The sequence below is a fragment of the Panulirus ornatus genome, chromosome 4 (genome assembly GCF_036320965.1).
Source record: "Panulirus ornatus isolate Po-2019 chromosome 4, ASM3632096v1, whole genome shotgun sequence".
Lineage (NCBI taxonomy): Eukaryota > Metazoa > Arthropoda > Malacostraca > Decapoda > Palinuridae > Panulirus > Panulirus ornatus.
This window is the reverse complement of record NC_092227.1, coordinates 36,991,364-37,017,627: the sequence shown is the minus strand read 5'-3', so window position 1 is coordinate 37,017,627 and position 26,264 is coordinate 36,991,364.

Below are 26,264 nucleotides of genomic sequence, written 5' to 3'. Positions count from 1 at the left end.
ATGAATATAGGCAGTACACTGCTTAATATGATTTGCACTTTGAAAAAGTGAATGACACGAGCAACTGCCAGTTGTCGCCACATGCCAGACACCTCCAGACGTCAAACTCCTACAGTGTGTATATTGGACAGATTCTTTCTTCCCCTACACAAGAACTGTTAACAGCCTAATATGTGTTGACCGTTTAACGCTGTACTGACGGGCAGGCGGCAGAGTATTGCTACCAGGCGCTAGACAGCAGTAGCTACCGAGTGTCACAACCCAACTGTGCATGTATACTGGCCTTCTATTGGCTTCTCCTCACTCTCCGTTCTTCCCTAAAGTTGTGAATTACACACAGAGACATGGGACGTTCATGTTGTATTCTTTCATTGTGGTTTTAAGAAGACACACGCAGACACACAGAGTATATATATATATATATATATATATATATATATATATATATATATATATATATATATATATGTTGAAAGATGAAAATGGGGCACTCATCCGTGTGATCAGCAAGCTCTCCAAGTAATGAAAACCTCATCTTCTGATTATGCTGCTGATGTTTCTACAGTTATTGTGGATTTCTGATTGGGATCCTGCAATCTGTTACCTAATCACTATATGCTCCATGGAAACCCTGCAAGTTGTTATGGGAGATTTGCAAGTTGTTAGGAGTCTCCTAAGTGTAGTAGGAGTTTTGTAAACTATTTTGAAGTCATGTTAGCTGTTATGAAAGCTGACTTACTACCCTGGGCATATTGTTAGGTCTACTTTGGGGGGACCTTATGCTGCCTTTTCTATTGGCTGCAATGCCCAAATAATTTTTGTCTGTGTAGGCTCAGTATTTATGGTGTAGGTGTTTGTACTGTGCCTCATAAATTGGCCATTTTTTAGTCTCAAAGCTTGGTGAAACAATGTTAATCTGGTAATCATTTTCCCAAAAATGGTACTGCATACCAAGTACTTAAGTAAGACATTAAAGCATTAAAGATAATGCTTTATTTACAGTACCCCTACATGAATATTTAATGGATTAAGTGCTATGGAAGAATGAGGTACAGATTAAATAAAGTTTCACCTGATCATAGTTGCTCCTGAAGATAGTGATAGCCAGGGAGAATTTAGAGAGTGTATACCTTCATTTATGCCTTGTGGATGCTGGCTCAGACAAACTGGCTGAGTATCTCACTTCTGGGCTCAGGCATGAGAGAGTTGATAGTAATAAGTTCAGTCATTGAGCCAGTGAAAGGGTTCCATCAAAGCATTTTCCTACTCATAAGTCCTATTAAAGTTTATTTAAAGGCTCAGACTCACTGATCATGTCAAAGACAATCTCCTTGTCCTTTCAGTTGAGGACCAGTATCCCAGCATACTAGACAAGCTTCAAGTCTGACTAGTGTGGAAAGAATCCCAATGAAACACTCGGCCAGTGGCTCCACCTTTCCCCAAAGCCTAGTTAAATCAAAGTTCACATATATCCCTGGGGATAGGGGATTAAGAATACTTCCCACGTATTCCCTGCGTGTCGTAGAAGGCGACTAAAAGGGGAGGGAGCAGGGGGCTGGAAATCCTCCCCTCTCGGTTTTTTTTTTTTTTTTTTTTTTTTTTTTTTTCAAAAGAAGGAACAGAGAATTGGGCCAGGTGAGGGTATTCCCTCAAAGGCCCAGTCCTCTGTTCTTAACGCTACCTCGCTAATGCGGGAAATGGCGAATAGTTTGAAAGAAAAGAAAAAGAATATATATATATATATATATATATATATATATATATATATATATATATATATATATATATATATATATATATATATATATATATATATATGGCTAGGACGCCATTTGGTAAACATGTTTACCAAATGGCGTCCTAGCTTCGTCTCTTCGATGTATATCAATTGACTGTTATATTTTTCTCTTGTGTCTCCCCTGATAATGTGATTATTACTCGAAAGTGCACTTGGGAACTTTTCGTGTTTCATTTTCCCCGTGGACTCATAGGAATATCTTGATCACGCACAAAATTGTGATCCTTTCCAATATATATATATATATATATATATATATATATATATATATATATATATATATATATATATATATATATATATATATATAAATATATATATATATATATATATATATATATATATATATATATATATATATATATATATATATATATATATATATATATATATTTATATATTTATATGTATGGATTTGTATGTAGCATTTATGGATCTGGAGAAGGCATATGATAGAGTTGATAGAGATGCTCTGTGGAAGGTATTAAGAATATATGGTGTGGGAGGCAAGTTGTTAGAAGCAGTGAAAAGTTTTTATCGAGGATGTAAGGCATGTGTACGTGTAGGAAGAGAGGAAAGTGATTGGTTCTCAGTGAATGTAGGTTTGCGGCAGGGGTGTGTGATGTCTCCATGGTTGTTTAATTTGTTTATGGATGGGGTTGTTAGGGAGGTAAATGCAAGAGTCTTGGAAAGAGGGGCAAGTATGAGGTCTGTTGGGGATGAGAGAGCTTGGGAAGTGAGTCAGTTGTTGTTCGCTGATGATACAGCGCTGGTGGCGGATTCAGGTGAGAAACTGCAGAAGCTGGTGACGGAGTTTGGTAAAGTGTGTGGAAGAAGAAAGTTAAGAGTAAATGTGAATAAGAGCAAGGTTATTAGGTACAGTAGGGTTGAGGGTCAAGTCAATTGGGAGGTGAGTTTGAATGGAGAAAAACTGGAGGAAGTGAAGTGTTTTAGATATCTGGGAGTGGATCTGGCAGCGGATGGAACCATGGAAGCGGAAGTGGATCATAGGGTGGGGGAGGGGGCGAAAATTTTGGGAGCCTTGAAAAATGTGTGGAAGTCGAGAACATTATCCCGGAAAGCAAAAATGGGTATGTTTGAAGGAATAGTAGTTCCAACAATGTTGTATGGTTGCGAGGCGTGGGCTATGGATAGAGTTGTGCGCAGGAGGATGGATGTGCTGGAAATGAGATGTTTGAGGACAATGTGTGGTGTGAGGTGGTTTGATCGAGTAAGTAACGTAAGGGTAAGAGAGATGTGTGGAAATAAAAAGAGCGTGGTTGAGAGAGCAGAAGAGGGTGTTTTGAAATGGTTTGGGCACATGGAGAGAATGAGTGAGGAAAGATTGACCAAGAGGATATATGTGTCGGAGGTGGAGGGAACGAGGAGAAGAGGGAGACCAAATTGGAGGTGGAAAGATGGAGTGAAAAGGATTTTGTGTGATCGGGGCCTGAACATGCAGGAGGGTGAAAGGAGGGCAAGGAATAGAGTGAATTGGAGCGATGTGGTATACAGGGGTTGACGTGCTGTCAGTGGATTGAATCAGGGCATGTGAGGCGTCCGGGGTAAACCATGGAAAGCTGTGTAGGTATGTATGTTTGCGTGTGTGGACGTGTGTATGTACATGTGTATGGGGAGGGTTGGGCCATTTCTTTCGTCTGTTTCCTTGCGCTACCTCGCAAACGCGGGAGACAGCGACAAAGTATAAAAAAAAAAAAAAAAAAAAAAAAAATATATATATATATATATACATTTAGGAAATCAGTGATGCATTGCGCAAAAGAAGCTTGTGGCATGAGAAGAGTGGGAGGTGGGTTGATTAGAAAGGGTAGTGAGTCGTGGGATGAAGAAGTAAGATTATTAGTGAAAGAGAAGAGAGAGGCATTTGGACGATTTTTGCATGAAAAAAATGCAATTGAGTGGGAGATGTATAAAAGAAAGAGACCGGAGGTCAAGAGAAAGGTGGAAGAGGAGAAAAAGAGGGCAAATGAGAGTTGGGGTGAGAGAGTATCATTAAATTTTAGGGAGAATAAAAAGATGTTCTGGAAGGAGGTAAGTAAAGTGCGTAAGACAAGGGAGCAAATGGGAACTTCAGTGAAGGGCGCTAATGAGGTGATAACAAGTAGTGGTGATGTGAGAAGGAGATGGAGTGAGTATTTTGAAGGTTTGTTGAATGTGTTTGATGATAGAGTGGCAGATATAGGGTGTTTTGTTCGAGGTGGTGTGCAAAGTGAGAGGGTTAGGGAAAATGATTTGGTAAAGAGAGAAGAGGTAGTAAAAGCTTTGCGGAAGATGAAAGCCGGCAAGGCAGCAGGTTTGGATGGTATTGCAGTGGAATTTATCAAAAAAGGGGGTGACTGTATTGTCGACTGGTTGGTAAGGTTATTTAATGTATGTATGACTCATGGTGAGGTGCCTGAGGATTGGCGGAATGCGTGCATAATGCCATTTACAAAGGCAAAGGGGATAAGAGTGAGTGCTCAAATTACAGAGGTATAAGTTTGTTGAGTATTCCTGGTAAATTATATGGGAGGGTATTGATTGAGAGGGTGAAGGCATGTACAGAGCATCAGATTGGGGAAGAGCAGTGTAGTTTCAGAAGTGGTAGAGGATGTGTGGATCAGGTGGTTGCTTTGAAGAATGTATGAGAGAAATACTTAGAAAAGCAAATGGATTTGTATGTAGCATTTATGGATATGGAGAAGGCATATGATAGAGTTGATAGAGATGCTCTGTGGAAGGTATTAAGAATATATGGTGTGGGAAACAAGTTGTTAGAAGCAGTGAAAAGTTTTTATCGAGGATGTAAGGCATGTGTACGTGTAGGAAGAGAGGAGAGTGATTGGTTCTCAGTGAATGTAGGTTTGCGGCACGAGTGTGTGATGTCTCCATGGTTGTTTAATTTTTTTATGGACGGGGTTGTTAGGGAGGTGAATGCAAGAGTTTTGGAAAGAGGGGCAAGTATGAAGTCTGTTGTGGACGAGAGAGCTTGGGAAGTGAGTCAGTTGTTGTTCGCTGATGATACATCGCTGGTGGCTGATTCATGTGAAAAACTGCAGAAGCTGGTAACTGAGTTTGGTAAAGTGTGTGAAAGAAGAAAGTTAAGAGCAGATGTGAATAAGAGCAAGGTTATTAGGTACAGTAGGGTTGAGGGTCAAATCAACTGGGAGGTAAGTTTGAACGGAGAAAAATTGGAGGAAGTAAAGCGTTTTAGATATCTGGGAGTGGATCTGGCAGCGGATGGAACCATGGGAGCGGAAGTGAATCATAGGGTGGGGGAGGGGGCAAAAATCCTGGGATCCTTGAAGAATGTGTAGAAGTCGAGAACATTATCTCGGAAAGCAAAAATGGGTATGTTTGAAGGAATAGTGGTGCCAACAATGTTGTATGGTTTCGAGGCGTGGGCTATGGATAGAGTTGTGCGCAGGAGGGTGGATGTGCTGGAAATGAGATGTTTGAGGACAATGTGTGGTGTGAGGTGGTTTGATCGAGTAAGTAATGTAAGGATAAGAGAGATGTGTGGACATAAAAAGAGCGTGGTTGTGAGAGCAGAAGAGGGTGTTTTGAAATGGTTTGGGCACATGGAGAGAGTGAGTGAGGAAAGATTGACCAAGAGGATATATGTGTCGGAGTTGGAGGGAACGAGGAGAAGTGGGAGACCAAATTGGAGGTGGAAAGATGGAGTGAAAATGATTTTGTGTGATCGGGGCCTGAATATGCAGGAGGGTGAAAGGAGGGCAAGGAATAGAGAGAATTGGATCGATGTGGTATGCCGGGGCTGACGTGCTGTCAGTGGATTGAATCAGGGCATATGAAGCGTCTGGGGTAAACCATGGAAAGTTTTGTGGGGCCTGGATGTGGAAAGGGAGCTGTGGTTTCGGGCATTATTGCATGACAGCTAGAGACTGAGTGTGAACGAATGGGGCCTTTGTTGTCTTTTCCTAGTGCTACCTCGAACAGATGAGGGGGGAGGGGGATGGTATTCCATGGGCTGCTAGGTGGCGACGGGAATGAATAAAGGGAGACAGTGTGAAGTAAATTGTGTGCATGGGTATATATGTATTTGTCTGTGTGTGTATATATTTGTGTTCATTGTGATGTATAGGTATGTATATTTGCGTATGTGGACGTGTATGTATATACATTGTGTATGGGGGTGGGTTGGGCCATTTCTTTCGTCTGTTTCCTTGCGCTACCTCGCAAACTCGGGAGACAGCGACAAAGCAAAATGAATATTAAATAAATAAATATATATATATATATATATATATATATATATATATATATATATATATATATATATATATATATATATATATATATATATATATATATATATATATATATGTGTGTGTGTGTGTGTGTGTGTGTGTGTGTGTGTGTGTGTGTGTGTGTGTGTATGCTGAAAAAGAACTGGTTATTGGGAATACCTGGTTTAAAAAGCGAGATATACATAAGTATACGTATGTAATTAGGAGAGATGGCCAGAGAGTGTTATTGGATTACGTGTTAATTGATAGGCGTGCAAAAGAGAGACTTTTGGAGGTTAATGTGAAAAGAGGTGCAACTGGAGGGATGTCTGATCATTATCTTGTGGAGGCGAAGGTGAAGATTTGTAGAGGTTTTCAGAAAAGTAGAGAGAATGTTGGGGTGAAGAGAGTGGTGAGAGTGAGTGAGCTTGGGAAGGACACTTGTGTGAGGAAGTACCAGGAGAGACTGAGTACAGAATGGAAAAAGGTGAAAACAAAGAACGTATGGGGAGTGGGGGAGGAATGGGATGTATTTAGGGAAGCAGTAATGGCTTGTGCAAAAGATGCTTGTGGCATGAGAAGCGTGGGAGGTGGACAGATTAGAAAGGGTAGTGAGTGCTGGGATGAAGAAATAAGATTATTAGTGAAAGAGAAGAGAGAGGCATTTGGACGATTTTTGCAAGGAAATAAAGCAAATGATTGTGAGATGTATAAAAGAAAGAGGCAAGAGGTCAAGAGAAAGGTGCAAGAGGTGAAAAAGAGGACAAATGAGAGCTTGGGTGAGAGAGTATCATTAAATTTTAGGGAGAATAAAAAGATGTTTTAGAAGGAGGTAAATAAAGTGCGTAAGACAAGGGAACAAATGGAAACTTCAGTGAAGGGGGCTAATGGAGAGGTGATAACATGTAGTGGTGATGTGAGAAGGAGATGGAGTGAGTATTTTGAAGGTCTGTTGAATGTGTTTGAGGATAGAGTGGCAGATATAGGGTGTTTTGGTCGATGTGGTGTGCAAAGTGAGAGGGTTAGGGAAAATGATTTGGTAATCAGAGAAGAGGTAATAAAGGCTTTGCCGAAGAGGAAGGCCGGCAAGGCAGCGGGTTTGGATGGTATTGCAGTGGAATTTATTAGAAAAAGGGGTGACTGTATTGTTGACTGGTTGGTAAGGTTATTTAATGTATGTATGGCTTATGGGGAGGTGCCTGAGGATTGGCGGAATCCTTGCAGAGTGCCATTGAACAAAAGCAAAGGGGATAAAAGTGAGTTCTCAAATTACACAGGTATAAGTTTGTTGAGTATTCCTGGGAAATTGTATGGGAGGGTATTGCTTCAGAGGGTGAAGGCCTGTACAGAGCATCAGATTGGGGAAGAGCAGTGTGGTTTCAGAAGTAGTTGAGTCAGTGTGGATCATGTGTTTGATTTGAAGAATGAATGTGAGAAATACTTAGAAAAGCAAATGGATTTGTATGTAGCATTTATGGATATGGAGAAGGCATATGATAGAGTTGATAGAGATGCTCTGTGAAAGGTATTAAGAATATATGGTGTGGGAGGCGAGTTGTTAGAAGCAGTGAAAAGTTTTTATCGAGGATGTAAGGCATGTGTACGTGTAGGAAGAGAGGAAAGTGATTGGTTCTCAGTGAATGTAGGTTTGCGGCAGGGGTGTGTGATGTCTCCATGGTTGTTTGATTTGTTTATGGATGGGGTTGTTAGGGAGGTAAATGCAAGAGTTTTGGAAAGAGGGGCAAGTATGAAGTCTGTTGTGAATGAGAGAGCTTGGGAAGTGGGTCAGTTGTTGTTCGCTGATGATACAGCGCTGGTGTCTGATTCATGTGAGAAACTGCAGAAGCTGGTGACTGAGTTTGGTAAAGTGTGTGAAAGAAGAAAGTTAAGAGTAAATGTGAATAAGAGCAAGGTTATTAGGTACAGTAGGGTTGAGGGTCAAGTCAATTGGGAGGTAAGTTTGAATGGAGAAAAACTGGAGTAAGTAAAGTGTTTTAGATATCTGGGAGTGGATCTGGCAGCGGATGGAACCATGGAAGCGGAAGTGAATCATAGGGTGGGGGAGGGGGCGAAAATCCTGGGAGCCTTGAAGAATGTGTGGAAGTCGAGAACATTATCTCGAAGAGCAAAAATGGGTATGTTTGAAGGAATAGTGGTGCCAACAATGTTGTATGGTTGCGAGGCGTGGGCTATGGATAGAGTTGTGCGCAGGAGGGTGGATGTGCTGGAAATGAGATGTTTGAGGACAATGTGTGGTGTGAGGTGGTTTGATCGAGTAAGTAATGTAAGGGTAAGAGAGATGTGTGGAAATAAAAAGAGCGTGGTTGAGAGAGCAGAAGAGGGTGTTTTGAAATGGTTTGGGCACATGGAGAGAATGAGTGAGGAAAGATTGACCAAGAGGATATATGTGTCGGAGGTGGAGGGAACGAGGAGAAGTGTGAGACCAAATTGGAGGTGGAAAGATGGAGTGAAAAAGATTTTGTGTGATCGGGGCCTGAACATGCAGGAGGGTGAAAGGAGGGCAAGGAATAGAGTGAATTGGATCGATGTGGTATACCGGGGTTGACGTGCTGTCAGTGGATTGAATCAGGGCATGTGAAGCGTCTGGGGTAAACCATGGAAAGTTGTGTGAGGCCTGCATATGGAAAGGGAGCTGTGGTTTCGGGCATTATTGCGTGGCAGCTGGAGACTGAGTGTGAACGAATGGGGCCTTAGTTGTCTTTTCCTAGTGCTACCTCGCACACATGAGGGGGGAGGGGGATGGTATTCCATGTGTGGCGAGGTGGCGATGGGAGTGAATGGGGGCAGACAGTGTGCATTGTGTGCATGGGTATATATGTATGTGTCTGTGTATGTATATATATATATATATATGTACATTGAGATGTATAAGTATGTATATTTGCGTGTGTGGACATGTTTGTGTTTATACATTGTGTATGGGGGTGGGTTGGGCCATTTCTTTCGTCTGTTTCTTTGCGCTACCTCGCAAACGCGGGAGACAGCGACAAAGCAAATAATATATATATATATATATATATATATATATATATATATATATATATATATATATATATATATATATATATATATATATATATATATATATATATATATATATATACACCAATGATAGTGTGTGTGCACTAGCTGTAACATTTTATGCTGGTTGTCGTAAGAGGTCAATTAGCGCATGAGAGTAGAGTGGCAGCGAGGGAGTGTGTTGAAAGAAAATATCCACCTCGACGAATTTTGCCGTTCATGTCATTCTTCCTTTCCCTCTGCCTCATATCACCCCTCTCACCATCGCTGACAAGGTCACTCACTCTCACTTTCCGCCCTCATATCCGAGTAAAGAAAACAAGTAGTAAAAATACGTGACCCACCGTGCGATGCGCTGTGAGGTTTTTATTACCATGCAACATAAACTGGTTTTTCATCACCTTGTTATGTTATCTTAAACCATGACCCTTGTTACAGAGGTAAACAATAAGCCAAATACCAAAGGGTTCTTAAAAGGCTTTTTGTGAGAATGGAAGAGAGACAACACACTGACACATATGTGGTACGAGTAAGAAAACACAAACATGATTTATGTAGAAATACCCGTAATTTTGCAGGTAAGTACTGGAGGTGTTTGGTATATATGGCCTTCAAACGAATTATGGTGTTGCTATCAGCTACTCTTATTGGTAACTCATTCCAGGAGTTAACAAATCATTTAGAACTTCCTGGCAAATTAATAGAAATATACTATGCTTCATTAGCAGTAAAACGTTTGCCCTAAGACTCTTTCCATCACTATGAGTCGCAGTAGACTAATTCAGTCTTAAATAACTATAAAAAGTCTCATAAAAATGGAAGGGACTTCTGGACCAGGATATATATATATATATATATATATATATATATATATATATATATATATATATATATATATATATATATATATATATATATATATATAATTTTTTTTTTTTTTTTTTGCTTTGTCGCTGTATCCCGCGTTTGCGAGGTAGCGCAAGGAAATAGACGAAAGAAATGGCCCAACCCACCCCCATACACATGTACATACATACGTCCACACGCGCAAAATACACACACCCACACAGCTCTCCATGGTTTACCCCAGACGCTTCACATGCCCTGATTCAATCCACTGACAGCACGTCAACCCCGGTACACCACATCGATCCAATTCACTCTATTCCTTGCCCTCCTTTCACCCTCCTGCATGTTCAGGCCCCGATCACACAAAATCTTTTTCACTCCATCTTTCCACCTCCAATTTGGTCTCCCTCTTCTCCTCGTTCCCTCCACCTCCAACACATATATCCTCTTGGTCAATCTTTCCTCACTCATTCTCTCCATGTGCCCAAACCATTTCAAAAAACCCTCTTCTGCTCTCTCAACCACGCTCTTTTTATTTCCACACATCTCTCTTACCCTTACGTTACTTACTCGATCAAACCACCTCACACCACACATTGCCCTCAAACATCTCATTTCCAGCACATCCATCCTCCTGCGCACAACTCTATCCATAGCCCACGCCTCGCAACCATACAACATTGTTGGAACCACTATTCCTTCAAACATACCCATTTTTGCTTTCCGAGATAATGTTCTCGACTTCCACACATTCTTCAAGGCTCCCAGAATTTTCGCCCCCTCCCCCACCCTATGATCCACTTCCGCTTCCATGGTTCCATCCGCTGCCAGATCCACTCCCATATATCTAAAACACTTTACTTCCTCCAGTTTTTCTCCATTCAAACTCACCTCCCAATTGACTTGACCCTCAACCCTACTGTACCTAATAACCTTGCTCTTATTCACATTTACTCTTAACTTTCTTCTTTCACACACTTTACCAAACTCAGTCACCAGCTTCTGCAGTTTCTCACATGAATCAGCCACCAGCGCTGTATCATCAGCGAACAACAACTGACTCACTTCCCAAGCTCTCTCATCCCCAACAGACTTCATACTTGCCCCTCTTTCCAAAACTCTTGCATTCACCTCCCTAACAACCCCATCCATAAACAAATTAAACAACCATTGAGACATCACACACCCCTGCCGCAAACCCACATTCACTGAGAACCAATCATTTTCCTCTCTTCCTACACCTACACATGCCTTACATCCTCGAGAAAAACTTTTCACTGCTTCTAACAACTTGCCTCCCACACCATATAGTCTTAATACCTTCCACAGAGCATCTCTATCAACTCTATCATATGCCTTCTCCAGATCCATAAATGCTACATACAAATCCATTTGCTTTTCTAAGTATTTCTCACATACATTCTTCAAAGCAAACACCTGATCCACACATCCTCTACCACTTCTGAAACTACACTGCTCTTCCCCAATCTGATGCTCTGTACATGCCTTCACCCTCTCAATCAATACCCTCCCATATAATTTACCAGGAATACTCAACAAACTTATACCTCTGTAATTTGAGCACTCACTCTTATCCCCTTTGCCTTTGTACAATGGCACTATGCACGCATTCCGCCAATCCTCAGGCACCTCACCTTACCAAGCAGTCAACAATACAGTCACCCCCTTTTTTAATAAATTCCACTGCAATACCATCCAAACCTGCTGCCTTGCCGGCTTTCATCTTCCGCAAAGCTTTTACTACCTCTTCTCTGTTTACCAAATCATTTTCCCTAACCCTCTCACTTTGCACACCACCTCGACCAAAACACCCTATATCTGCCACTCTATCATCAAACACATTCAACAAACCTTCAAAATACTCACTCCATCTCCTCACATCACCACTACTTGTTATCACCTCCCCATTTGCGCCCTTCACTGAAGTTCCCATTTGCTCCCTTGTCTTACGCACTTTATTTACCTCCTTCCAGAACATCTTTTTATTCTCCCTAAAATTTAATGATACTCTCTCACCTCAACTCTCATTTGCCCTCTTTTTCACCTCTTGCACCTTTCTCTTGACCTCCTGTCTCTTTCTTTTATACATCTCCCACTCAATTGCATTTTTTCCCTGCAAAAATCGTCCAAATGCCTCTCTCTTCTCTTTCACTAATACTCTTACTTCTTCATCCCACCACTCACTACCCTTTCTAATCAACCCACTTCCCACTCTTCTCATGCCACAAGCATCTTTTGCGCAATCCATCACTGATTCCCTAAATACATCCCATTCCTCCCCCACTCCCCCTTACTTCCATTGTTCTCACCTTTTTCCATTCTGTACTCAGTCTCTCCTGGTACTTCCTCACACAAGTCTCCTTCCCAAGCTCACTTACTCTCACCACCCTCTTCACCCCAACATTCACTCTTCTTTTCTGAAAACCCATACAAATCTTCACCTTCGCCTCCACAAGATAATGATCAGACATCCCTCCAGTTGCACCTCTCAGCACATTAACATCCAAAAGTCTCTCTTTCGCGCGCCTGTCAATTAACACGTAATCCAATAACGCTCTCTGGCCACCTCTCCTACTTACATAAGTATACTTATGTATATCTCGCTTTTTAAACCAGGTATTCCCAATCATCAGTCCTTTTTCAGCACATAAATCTACAAGCTCTTCACCATTTCCATTTACAACACTGAACACCCCATGTATACCAATTATTCCCTCAACTGCCACATTACTCACCTTTGCATTCAAATCACCGATCACTATAACCCGGTCTTGTGCATCAAAACCACTAACGCACCCACTCAGCTGCTCCTAAAACACTTGCCTCTCATGATCTTTCTTCTCATGCCCAGGTGCATATGCACCAATAATCCCCCTGGGGATAGGGGAGAAAGAATAATTCCCACGCATTCCTCTCGTGTCGTAGAAGGCGACTAATGGGGACGGGAGCGGGGTGCCAGAAACCCTCCCCTCCTTGTATTTTGACTTTGTAAAAGGGGAAACAGAAGAAGGAGTCACGCGGGGAGTGCTCATCCTTCTTGAAGGCTCAGATTGGGGTGTCTAAATGTGTATGGATGTAACCAAGATGAGAAAAAAGGAGAGATAGGTAGTATGTTTGAGGAAAGGAACCTGGATGTTTTGGCCCTGAGTGAAACGAAGCTCAAGGGTAAAGTGGAAGAGTGGTTTGGGATTGTCTTGGGAGTAAAGTCAGGGGTTATTGAGAGGAGAAGAGCAAGGGAAGGAGTAGCACTACTCCTGAAACAGGAGTTGTGGGAGTATGTGATAAAGTGTAAGAGAGTAAATTCTAGATTGATATGGGTAAAATTGAAAGTTGATGGAGATTATATATATATATATATATATATATATATATATATATATATATATATATATATATATATATATATATATATATATATATATATATATATATATATATATATATATGTATATATATATATATATATATATATATATATATATATTTTTTTTTTTTTTTTTTTATCGCTGTCTCCCGCGTTTGCGAGGTAGAGCAAGGAAACAGACGAAAGAAATGGCCCAACCCCCCCCCATACACATGTACATACACACGTCCACACACGCAAATATACATACCTACACAGCTTTCCATGGTTTACCCCAGACGCTTCACATGCCTTGATTCAATCCACTGACAGCACGTCAACCCCGGTATACCACATCGCTCCAATTCACTCTATTCCTTGCCCTCCTTTCACCCTCCTGCATGTTCAGGCCCCGATCACACAAAATCTTTTTCACTCCATCTTTCCACCTCCAATTTGGTCTCCCACTTCTCCTCGTTCCCTCCACCTTCGACACATATATCTTCTTGGTCAATCTTTCCTCACTCATTCTCTCCATGTGCCCAGACCACTTCAAAACACCCTCTTCTGCTCTCTCAACCACGCTCTTTTTATTTCCACACATCTCTCTTACCTTTACGTTACTCACTCGATCAAACCACCTCACACCACACATTGTCTTCAAACATCTCATTTCCAACACATCCATCCTCCTGCGCACAACTCTATCCATAGCCCACGCCTCGCAACCATACAACATTGTTGGAACCACTATTCCTTCAAACATACACATTTTTGCTTTCCGAGATAATGTTCTCGACTTCCACACATTCTTCAAGGCCCCCAGAATTTTCGCCCCCTCCCCCACCCTATGATCCACTTCCGCTTCCATGGTTCCATCCGCTGCCAGATCCACTCCCAGATATCTAAAACACTTCACTTCCTCCAGTTTTTCTCCATTCAAACTCACCTCCCAATTGACTTGACCCTCAACCCTACTGTACCTAATAACCTTGCTCTTATTCACATTTACTCTTAACTTTCTTCTTCCACACACTTTACCAAACTCAGTCACCAGCTTCTGCAGTTTCTCACATGAATCAGCCACCAGCGCTGTATCATCAGCGAACAACAACTGACTCACTTCCCAAGCTCTCTCATCCCCAACAGACTTCATACTTGCCCCTCTTTCCAAAACTCTTGCATTTACCTCCCTAACAACCCCATCCATAAACAAATTAAACAACCATGGAGACATCACACACCCCTGCCGCAAACCTGCATTCACTGAGAACCAATCACTTTCCTCTCTTCCTACACGTACACATGCCTTACATCCTCGATAAAAACTTTTCACTGCTTCTAACAACTTTCCTCCCACACCATATATTCTTAATACCTTCCACAGAGCATCTCTATCAACTCTATCATATGCCTTCTCCAGATCCATAAATGCTACATACAAATCCATTTGCTTTTCTAAGTATTTCTCACATATATATATATATATATATATATATATATATATATATATATATATATATATATATATATATATATATATATATATATATATATATATATATATATATATATATATGTATATATATGCATACATATATATATATATATATATATATATATATATATATATATATATATATATATATATATATATATATATATATATATATATATATATATATATATATGTATATATACATATATATATATATATATATATATATATATATATATATATATATATATATATATATATATATATATATATATATATATATATAAAGGTGAGTGTTCAAATTACAGTGGTATATGTTTGTTAAGCATTCCTGGGAAATTATATGAAAGGGCATTAATTAAGAGGGTGAAGGCATACTCAGAGCATCACATCGGGGAAGAGCGGTGTGGTTTCAGAGAGGTGGTAGAGGATGTGTGGATCAGGTGTCTGCTTAGAAGAATGTATGTAAAAAATACTTAGAAAAACAGATGGCTTTGTATGTAGCATTTATGGATCTGGAGTAGGAATATGATAGAGCTGATAGAGATGCTCTGTGGAAGGTATTAATGTTATATTGTGTGGGAGGTAAGTTGCTCGAAGCAGTAAAAAGTTTTTATCGAGGATGTTGTGCATGTGTACGAGTAGGAAGAGAGGAAAGTGATTAGTTCCCAGTGAATGTTGCTTTACGGCACGGGTGCGTGATGTCTCCATGGTCATTTGATTTGTTTATGGATGTCCTTGTTAGGGAGGTGAATGCAAGAGTTTTGGAGAGAGGTGCAAGTATGCAGTCTGTTGTGGATGAGGGGGCTTGGGAAGTGAGTCAGTTGTTGTTCGCTGAATACAGAGCTGGTGGATGATTAGGGTGAGAGAATGCAGAGACTGGTGACTAAGTTTGGTAGTGTGTGAAAGAAGAAAGCTGAGAGTAAATGTGAATAAGAGCAAGGTAATTAGGTTCAGTAGGGTTGAAGGATAAGTCAACTAGTAGATAAGTTTTAATGGAGAAAAACTGGAGGAAATGGAGTGTTTTAGATATCTGGGAGTAGATTTAGCAGCGGATGGAACCATGGAAGCGGAAGTGAGTCACAGGGTGGGGAAGGGTGAGAAAGTTCTGGGAGCGTTGAAGAATGTGTAGACGGCTAGAATGTTATCTCGGAGAGCAAAAATGGGTTTGTTTGAAGGAATAGTGGTTCCAGCAATGTAATATGGTTGCGAGGCAAGGACTATAGATAAGGTTGTGCGGAGGAGGGTGGATGTGATGGGAATGAGATGTTTCAGAACAATATGTGGTGTGAGGTGGTTTGATCGAGTAAGTAATGAAAGGGTAAGAGAGATGTGTGTTAATAAAAGGTGTGTGGTTGAGAGAGCAGAAGAGGGTGTATTGAAATGACTTGGTCACAAGAAGAGAATGTGTGAGGAGAGATTGACAAAGAGGATATATGTGTCAAAGGTGGAGGGAACGAGTAGATGTGGGAGACCAAATTGGAGGTGGAAGAATGGAGTGAAAAAAAATATTGAGCGATCGGGGCATGAACATACAGGATGGTGAAAGGCGTGCAAGGAATAGAGCGAATTGGAACGATGTGGTATACCGGAGTCGACGTGCTGTCAATGGATTGAACCAGGGAGTGTGAAGCGTCCGGGGTAAACAATGGAAAGTTTTGTGGGACGTAGATTTGGAAAGGGAGCTGTGGTTTCGGTGCATTACACATGACAGCTAGAGACTGAGTGTGAACGAATGTGGCATCTGTTGTCTTTTCCTAGGGGTACTTCGCACGCTCGCGGGAGATGGGGGGGGGGTCATGCCATTTCATATGTATATATGTGTGTGTGTGTGTGTGTGTGTGTGTGTATGTATGTTCCTGTATGTGTCTATATGAGCGGATGTGTCTTTCTTCGTCTGTTTCCTGGCGGTACCTCGCTGACACGAGAAACGGCGATCAAGTATAATACAATAAGAGATAAGGTCTAGAGGGGGCAAGAAAGTTGGTAGCACATTTAAGAGAATTGATTTGCAACGAATGGCTGGAGACCTTCAGTCTGCGCACCATGGAAGAGAGAAGAGTGAGGGTTGACCTGGTCATCCTCTTTACGTTTTCATATAAAAATGTTGCTGTAGAGTGAATAGTTCTTCAAAAAGTGTAGTGACATAACAACAAATGGGCATAGCATGAAATTAAGCAAGAAAGTTGTATAACGAAGTGTAGAGAAGTAGTTTAATAATGCTGTCATAAGAATGGTGGATCAATGGGTTAAAGCAAATGAGCAAATAGTATATCTGGAAAGTACACAAAATTCATGAATAAAATTGAGTGATAAGAGACAAGGTTCAAGTGATGGGGCCCGACGAGTGTAGAACTTGCTCTCGGTACCGTGCAAATAGGTAATGATAGATACTTAATGGCGCATACACACACACACACACACACACACACACACACACACAGACACACACACATTTACATAAGCGATAGAGCCTCTTTGGTATAGTGGATAGTATTGATAACCATGAATCAGCATGGGTTCAGATGGGTTCGAATCCTGAGTGTGTAGGTGGGCTCACACCCGACCCATTCCCTCAGAGATAATTGGTGAGTGGGTGGGTAGCAGGCTTAAGCTGGGGTGTGATCAGTATTGTTCAAAATTTGTGGTTAGGTTGTATGGCAAACGTGGCCAGAGTTTTACAATCGTTTCCCCGTCTCTTGACTTTGTAAGTCATAAGTAAAGACGAGGTGAGAGGAAGGGCAACACGGGGGGTCAAACTCTCCCCATAACTCACTAACACTAATCACAAACACACAAATAAACAAACATTTCGTTATGGATATCGTTTCCGTCATTTGATCAATATTTTGATTGTTTCTGTCAAACATTATCTGGCCATCATGTTTGGCTGCGGACATTACCCCGCCGTAACCACCAGTCATTGTCGCAGATCTGGCTCGCTCATGAAGCCACCAGCAATAAACGTTTGTATATACATGCCAGGAGGCCAGGCAGGTAGCCAAGTTATGTATAGTGAGGATTACATATTAATGGAACTCTCTGTTAATTGGAACCAGTGAAGTAACACATTACATCCGCACATATGTTCTCGTACTAGAGAATACCTTACTTTATATATGTAGTATTGATCCCAGATTACTACAGTATAATGATGACCAGAACCATTATAGGAAAATAGTGAATATGTAAGTCTACTCGGTTGTCACAGATGTTACTTGCGTTACATGTACCGTACTTGCGTTACATGTACCGTACTTGCGTTACATGTACTGTACTTGCGTTACATGCACCGTACTTGCGTTACATGTACCGAACTTGCGTTACATGTACTATACTTGCGTTACATGTACCGTACTTGCGTTACATATACTGTAATTGCGTTACATGTACTGAAGTGCGAGAAAAGATGGTGTAATTCCCACAGGTAATGAACTACAGACCCTATGCAAGATGCCGGTGTAAACTGCGTATTAGTGCACCATGAACACTGGAGTATACATCATAACATATCTTGTTGGTGGGCCTACCAGCCATCTATTTTTTCATATAAACCTGAAGAATGGCTTCGTGGCAAACGTGTACACAATAACAAACACTCATAAACTTACTTGTTGACAATGTTCGCACACTACCGCCTTCTGGGTAAAATTGTGGCCAATATGAAAGTTTTCATTTAATCTTTTCCTTTTTGTCGCGAAGTATATAGACAAACGAATTTCCAATTACGGCACACTCTCTCTCTCTCTCTCTCTCTCTCTCTCTCTCTCTCTCTCTCTCTCTCTCTCTCTCTCTCTCTGAATATATATAAATATATATATATATATATATATATATATATATATATATATATATATATATATATATATATATATATATATTTTTTTTTTATACTTTGTCGCTGTCTCCCGCGTTTGCGAGGTAGCGCAAGGAAACAGACGAAAGAAATGGCCCAACCCCCCCCCCCCCATACACATGTATATACATACGTCCACACACGCAAATATACATACCTACACAGCTTTCCATGGTTTACCCCAGACGCTTCACATGCCTTGATTCAATCCACTGACAGCACGTCAGCCCCGGTATACCACATCGCTCCAATTCACTCTATTCCTTGCCCTCCTTTCACCCTCCTGCATGTTCAGGCCCCGATCACACAAAATCTTTTTCACTCCATCTTTCCACCTCCAATTTGGTCTCCCTCTTCTCCTCGTTCCCTCCACCTCCGACACATATATCCTCTTGGTCAATCTTTCCTCAATCATCCTCTCCATGTGCCCAAACCACTTCAAAACACCCTCTTCTGCTCTCTCAACCACGCTCTTTTTATTTCCACACATCTCTCTTACCCTTACGTTACTCACTCGATCAAACCACCTCACACCACACATTGTCCTCAAACATCTCATTTCCAGCACATCCATCCTCCTGCGCACAACTCTATCCATAGCCCACGCCTCGCAACCATACAACATTGTTGGAACCACTATTCCTTCAAACATACCCATTTTTGCTTTCCGAGATAATGTTCTCGACTTTCCACACATTCTTCAAGGCCCCCAGAATTCTCGCCCCCTCCCCCACCCTATGATCCACTTCCGCTTCCATGGTTCCATCCGCTGCCAGATCCACTCCCAGATATCTAAAACACTTCACTTCCTCCAGTTTTTCTCCATTACAACTCACCTCCCAATTGACTTGACCCTCAACCCTACTGTACCTAATAACCTTGCTCTTATTCACATTTACTCTTAACTTTCTTCTTTCACACACTTTACCAAACTCAGTCACCAGCTTCTGCAGTTTCTCACATGAATCAGCCACTAGCGCTGTATCATCAGCGAACAACAACTGACTCACTTCCCAAGCTCTCTCATCCCCAACAGACTTCATACTTGCCCCTCTTTCCAAAACTCTTGCATTCACCTCCCTAACAACCCCATCCATAAACAAATTAAACAACCATGGAGACATCACACACCCCTGCCGCAAACCTACATTCACTGAGAACCAATCACTTTCCTCTCTTCCTACACGTACATATGCCTTACATCCTCGATAAAAACTTTTCACTGCTTCTAACAACTTGCCTCCCACACCATATATTCTTAATACCTTCCACAGAGCATCTCTATCAACTCTATCATATGCCTTCTCCAGATCCATAAATGTTACATACAAATCCATTTGCTTTTATAAGTATTTCTCATATACATTCTTCAAAGCAAACACCTGGTCCACACATCCTCTACCACTATATATATATATATATATATATATATATATATATATATATATATATATATATATATATATATATATATATATATATATATATATAATTTTTTTTTTTTTTTTTGCTTTGTCGTTGTCTCCCGCGTTTGCGAGGTAGCGCAAGGAAACAGACGAAAGAAATGGCCCAACCCACCCCCTATACACATGTATATACATACGTCCACACACGCAAATATACATACCTACACAGCATTCCATGGTTTACCCCAGACGCTTCACATGCCCTGATTCAATCCACTGACAGCACGTCAACCCCGGTATATCACATCGATCCAATTCACTCTATTCCTTGCCCTCCTTTCACCCTCCTGCATGTTCAGGCCCCGATCACTCAAAATCTTTATCACTCCATCTTTCCACCTCCAATTTGGTCTCCCACTTCTCCTCGTTCCCTCCACCTTCGACACATATATCCTCTTGGTCAATCTTTCCTCACTCATTCTCTTCATGTGCCCAAACCATTTCAAAACACCCTCTTCTGCTCTCTCAACCACGCTCTTTTTATTTCCACACATCTCTCTTACCCTTACGTTACTTACTCGATCAAACCATCTCACACCACACATTGTCCTCAAACATCTCATTTCCAGCACATCCATCCTCCTGCGCACAACTCTATCCATAGCCCACGCCTCGCAACCATGCAACATTGTTGGAACCACTATTCCTTCAAACATGCCCATTTTTGCTTTCCGAGATAATGTTCTCGACTTCCACACATTCTTCAAGGCTCCCAGGATTTTCGCCTCCTCCCCCACCCTATGATCCACTTCCGCTTCCATGTTCCATCCTGGTGCCAGATCCACTCCCAGATATCTAAAACACTTTACTTCCTCCAGTTTTTCTCCATTCAAACTTACCTCCCAATTGACTTGACCCTCAACCCTACTGTACCTAACTACCTTGCTCTTATTCACATTAATCTTAACTTTCTTCTTTCACACACTTTACCAAACTCAGTCACCAGCTTCTGCAGTTTCTCACATGAATCAGCCACCAGCGCTGTATCATCAGCGAACAACAACTGACTCACTTCCCAAGCTCTCTCATTCACAGCAGACTTCATACTTGCCCATCTTTCCAAAACTCTTGCATTCACCTCCCTAACAACCCCATCCATAAACAAATTAAACAACCATGGAGACATCACACACCCCTGACGCAAACCTACATTCACTGAGAACCAATCACTTTCCTCTCTTCCTACACGTACACATGCCTTACATCCTCGATAAAAACTTTTCACTGCTTCTAACAACTTGCCTCCCACACCATATATTCTTAATACCTTCCACAGAGCATCTCTATCAACTCTATCATATGCCTTCTCCAGATCTATAAATGGTACATACAAATCCATTTGTTTTTCTAAGTATTTCTCACATACATTCTTCAAAGCAAACACCTGATCCATATTTCCTCTACCACTTCTGAAACCACACTGCTCTTCCCCAATCTGATGCTCTGTATATGCCTTCACCCTCTCAATCAATACCCTCCCATATAATTTACCAGGAATACTCAACAAACTTATACCTCTGTAATTTGAGCACTCACTCTTATCCCCTTATATATATATATATATATATATATATATATATATATATATATATATATATATATATATATATATATATATATATATATATATATATATATATATATATATATATATATATATATATATATATATATATATATATATATATATATATATATATATATATATATATATATATATATATAAATATATATATATATATATATATATATATATATATATATATATATATATATATATATATATATATATATATATATATATATATATATATATATATATATATATATATATATATATATATATATATATATATATATATATGTATATACACATCTATATATATATGTATGTATGCATATATATATGCAACTGGAGGGATGTCTGATCATTATCTTGTGGAGGCCAAGGTGAAGATTTGTATGGGTTTTCAGAAAAGAAGAGTGAATGTTGGGGTGAAAAGGGTGGTGAGAGTAAGTGACCTTGCGAAGGGGACTTGTGTGAGTAAGTACCAGGAGAGACTGAGTACAGAATGGAAAAAGGTGAGAACAATGGAAGTAAGGGGAGTGGGGGAGGAATGGGATGTATTTAGGGAATCAGTGATGGAGTGCGCAAAAGATGCTTGTGGCATGAGAAGCGTGGGAGGTGGGTTGATTAGAAAGGGTAGTGAGTGGTGGGATGTAGAAGTAAGATTATTAGTGAAAGAGAAGAGAGAGGCATTTGGACGAATTTTGCAGGAAAAAAATGCAAATGAGTGGGAGATGTATTAAAGAAAGAGACAGGAGGTCAAGAGAAAGGTGGAAGGGGTGAAAAAGAGGGCAAATGAGAGTTGGGGTGAGAGAATATCATTAAATCTTAGGGAGAATAAAAAGATGTTCTGGAAGGAGGTAAATAAAGTGCGTAAGACAAGGGAGCAAATGGGAACTTCAATGAAGGGCGCTAATGGGGAGGTGATAGCAAGTAGTGGTGATGTGAGAAGATGGAGTGAGTATTTTGAAGGTTTGTTGAATGTGTTTGATGATAGAGTGGCAGATATAGGGTGTTTTGGTCGAGTTGGTGTGCAAAGTGAGAGGGTTAGGGAAAATGATTTGGTAAACAGAGAAGAGGTAGTAAAAGCTTTGCGAAAATGAAAGCCGGCAAGGCAGCAGGTTTGGATGGTATTGCAGTGGAATTTATTAAAAAAGGGGATGACTGTATTGTTGACTGTTTGGTAAGGTTATTCAATGTATGTATGACTCATGGTGAGGTGCCTGAGGATTGGCGGAATGCGTGCATAGTGCCATTGTACAAAGGCAAAGGGGATAAGAGTGAGTGCTCAAATTACAGAGGTATAAGTTTTTTTAGTATTCCTGGTAAATTATATGGGATGGTATTGATTGAGAGGGTGAAGGCATGTACAGAGCATCAGATTGGGGAAGAGCAGTGTGGTTTCAGAAGTGGTAGAGGATGTGTGGATCAGGTGTTTGCTTTGAAGAATGTATGTGAGAAATACTTAGAAAAGCAAATGGATTTGTAAATAGCATTTTTGGATGTGGAGAAGGCAAATGATATAGTTGATAGAGATGCTCTGTGGAAGGTATTAAGAATATATGGTGTGGGAGGCAAGTTGTTAGAAGCAGTGAAAAGTTTTTATCGAGGATGTAAGGCATGTGTACATTTAGGAAGAGAGGAAAGTGATTGGTTCTCAGTGAATGTAGGTTTGCGGCAGGGGTGTGTGATGTCTACATGGTTGTTTAATTTGTTTATGGATGGGGTTGTTAGGGAGTTGAATGCAAGAGTTTTGGAAAGAGGGGCAAGTATGAAGTCTGTTGTGGATGAGAGAGCTTGGGAAGTGAGTCAGTTGCTGTTCGCTGATGATACAGCGCTGGTGGCTGATTCATTTGAGAAACTGCAGAAGCTGGTGACTGAGTTTGGTAAAGTGTGTGAAAGAAGAAAGTTAAGAGCAAATGTGAATAAGAGCAAGGTTATCAGGTGCAGTAGGGTTGAGGGTCAAGTCAATTGGGAGGTAAGTTTGAATGGAGAAAGTTGGAGGAAGTACAGTGTATTAGATATCTGGGAGTGGATCTGGCAGCGGATGGAACCATGGAAGCGGAAGTGAATCATAGGGTGGAGGAGGGGGCGAAAATCCTGGGAGCCTTGAAGAATGTGTGGAAGTCGAGAACATTATCTCGGAAAGCAAAAATGGGTATGTTTGAAGGAATAGTGGTTCCAACAATGTTGTATGGTTGCGAGGCGTGGGCTATGGATAGAGTTGTGCGCATGAGGGTGGATGTGCTGGAAATGAGATGTTTGAGGACAATGTGTTGTGTGAGGTGTTTTATCGAGTAAGTATTGTAAGGGTAAGAGAGATGTGTGGAAATAAAAAGAGCGTGGTTGAGAGAGCAGAAGACGGTGTTTTGAAATGGTTTGGGCACATGGAGAGAATGAGTGAGGAAAGATTGACCAAGAGGATATATGTGTCGGAGGTGGAGGGAACGAGAAGTGGGAGACCAAATTGGAGGTGGAAAGATGGAGTGAAAAGGATTTTGAGTGATCGGGGCCTGAACATGCAGGAGTGTGAAAGGAGGGCAAGGAATTTGGTGAATTTAAACGATGTGGTATACCGGGGTTGATGTGCTGTCAGTGGATTGAATCAGGGCATGTGAAGCGTCTGGGGTAAACCATGGAAAGTTGTGTGGGGCCTGCATGTGGAAAGGGAGCTGTGGTTTCGGGTAGTATTGCATGACAGCTAGAGACTGAGTGTGAACGAATGGGGCCTTTGTTGTCTTTTCCTACCGCTACCTCGCACACCTGAGGGGGGGAGGGGGACGGTATTCCATGTGTGGCGAGGTGGCGATGGGAATGAATAAAAGCAGACAGTGTGAATTGTGTGCATGGGTATGTATGTATGTGTCTGGTGTGTGTATTTATATGTGTACATTGAGATGTATAGGTATGTATATTTGCGTGTGTGGACGTGTATGTATATACATGTGTATGGGGGTGGGTTGGGCCATTTCTTTCGTCTGTATCCTTGCGCTACCTCGCAAACGCGGGAGACAGCGACAAAGCAAAATAAAAAAAAAAAAAAATATATATATATATATATATATATATATACATATATGCATATATTATGTGTTTGTGTGTGTGTGTGTGTGTGTGTGTGTGTGTGTGTGTGTGTGTGTGTGTGTGTGTGTGTATAATGATAAATCTTGAGGTGATGATGAATAGGTGGGTGTGGCTGTGGGCTGACTACAACGTCTCAGATAGGAACCCAGGCCAGCCCCTGCTTGATGCATGGTCAGGAACGTTAGGCAATTACATCTATGATATGCAAAGGTTGAAACATTTACGTTGTGGAGATTAAGGGAAGACTTGTTATGCTAGTTATTGCAACGAGAAAGGATGTAAATGTTGTGTTGCGGCTAAAGTTGGCAACAGTACTTTGGGTTTATCCATAGTGACCTCACACTGGAGAGCTTTATCCATCGTGTCCTCACACCACTGGGGGGGGGGGGTTTATCCGTTGAGTCCACACATCACTCACCGTTCTCTCCAAAATCAAATTATTTTTTCTCTCGTATCCTCACAACTGTAGGATGGTTTGTATGGCTTTATTTTGTGCAGAGAAGTTTCAGTACAGTAGAGGGAAGTACAGTAGAGGGAAGTTGCGTTTCATCATGTCTTCAACATTTTTTTTTTTCTGAAATAGTCGTGTTGTCAATATCCAGGTGACGAGACGCAGTGGAGTGTTTGCTTCCACTAGACACCTCAACAACTCCTTCCTCCACCATCCCGGCCAACAACAGCGAGGCACGAGAGTGCTTGCTGTCTGTCCTATGGAACATGTACGTTATGGTGTGTACGTAAGGAGAGGACGCACCAGCTGTCCCGTCCAGCTGGCTGGATTAAATAATGTCCCAGAATTTCTGAGGAGAGCACATCCGGGGTTGGCGTAACCTCGTCACGGCCGACTGTACACAGTCGTCTGCTCTTTGCTTGTTGTCGACACCCTGCACGACTCTGTATGTTTGTGTGTGCATGTGTGCTTGTAGCTGCGTGCTGCACTCTGTGTGTACGTGTTTGTACATGTACTATTCTGCCACTACAATTTTTGTTTCAACTACAACATCAACACTGAAAGAAGCGAAAAATGAGATAGTTAAGCCCTTGGCTGCTCTTTTTTCAAGAAGTCACTAGCTACGAGGGAAGTTCTAGATGTATGGAACTTTGCCAATGTAACACCGATAGTCAGAAAACGTGATAGGTCACTGTCCGGAAACTATCGTCCAATTAGTTTAACAACTGTAGTTGGAAAATTTATGGAGACCATCATCTGAGACAGATTTGTAAACCATTTATAGGACGGTCACTTAATAAATGAATTTTCTGGATGGTTTTCGACTAAATCGCTCATGTCTGAAAATCTTCTTGATTACTTCCATGATATAATCAGCGTGTACCATGAAAGTAAAGCAGGTGATGTTACCTATATACGATTTCAAAAAACGTCCGATAAGTTCCACATCAAAGGTTATTAGCAATATTTGAACTACAATGCTGAGATGTTGTTGTACTTCGTTGGATAGGAAATTTGTTGACTGGCCGTAAACAAAGAC